Here is a 689-nt window from a genome sequence, read left to right as displayed (position 1 = left end):
TGGTTCATTAGGAAAAATTCTCACGTTGTTCCATTGTTTGCTCGATGTGACAATCTTTCGTTAAGTGTGGTCCACCGCATTGCTCACAACTGATTCGTATTGCATGAATATCTTTATTCATCTTTTCCATTCGTCTCTCGAAAGCATCTATTTTTACAGAAATAGAATCAAAGTCATGGCTAGAATCGGCTCTAGCCGCTTTAGATGAACGAAAGATATCTTTTTCTTGATGCCACTGTGTTATCAATGATTTTGTGAGCTTCGGTTGCGGTTTTCTTTATAATGGAACCACCAGCTGTTGTGTCGATGTCTTTTCGTGTAGCAACGTCGACACCTTGGTAGAATATTTGTACTATTTGATAAGTGTCTAAACCGTGTTGAGGACATCCTCTCAACAACTTCCCGAATCTTATCCATGCCTCATATAGAGTTTCATTTGGCTTTTGTGCGAACATAACAATTTCTCCTTGAAGTCTCACGGCTTTAGATGCCGAAAAGAATCTTTTAAAAAATTTCTCAACTAAAACATCCCATTTGTCAATCGCTCCTTCAGGTAACGATTCTAACTAATCTTTGGCTTCTCCCTTTAAAGTCCAGGGAAATAATATGAGATAGATCTGTTCATCCTCAACTTCTCTGATTTTGTATAGAGTACAGATCCTATTAAAGGTTTGAAGATGTCCATTTGG

General features: G+C 37.9%; 1 non-coding gene across 1 annotated transcript; it reads left to right on the top strand.

Moving 5' to 3' along the window:
* Positions 1-369: 369 nt before the first annotated feature.
* On the top strand, positions 370-476 carry LOC139886920 (small nucleolar RNA R71). Its single transcript, XR_011772780.1, has one exon. It is a non-coding gene; the product is annotated as a small nucleolar RNA R71 (small nucleolar RNA).
* Positions 477-689: the final 213 nt, after the last annotated feature.

Source organism: Rutidosis leptorrhynchoides, chromosome 1 (assembly GCF_046630445.1).
Source record: "Rutidosis leptorrhynchoides isolate AG116_Rl617_1_P2 chromosome 1, CSIRO_AGI_Rlap_v1, whole genome shotgun sequence".
NCBI lineage: Eukaryota > Viridiplantae > Streptophyta > Magnoliopsida > Asterales > Asteraceae > Rutidosis > Rutidosis leptorrhynchoides.
The sequence above is the reverse complement of the archived record's forward strand: the minus strand, read 5'-3'. Positions and strand labels throughout refer to the sequence as shown.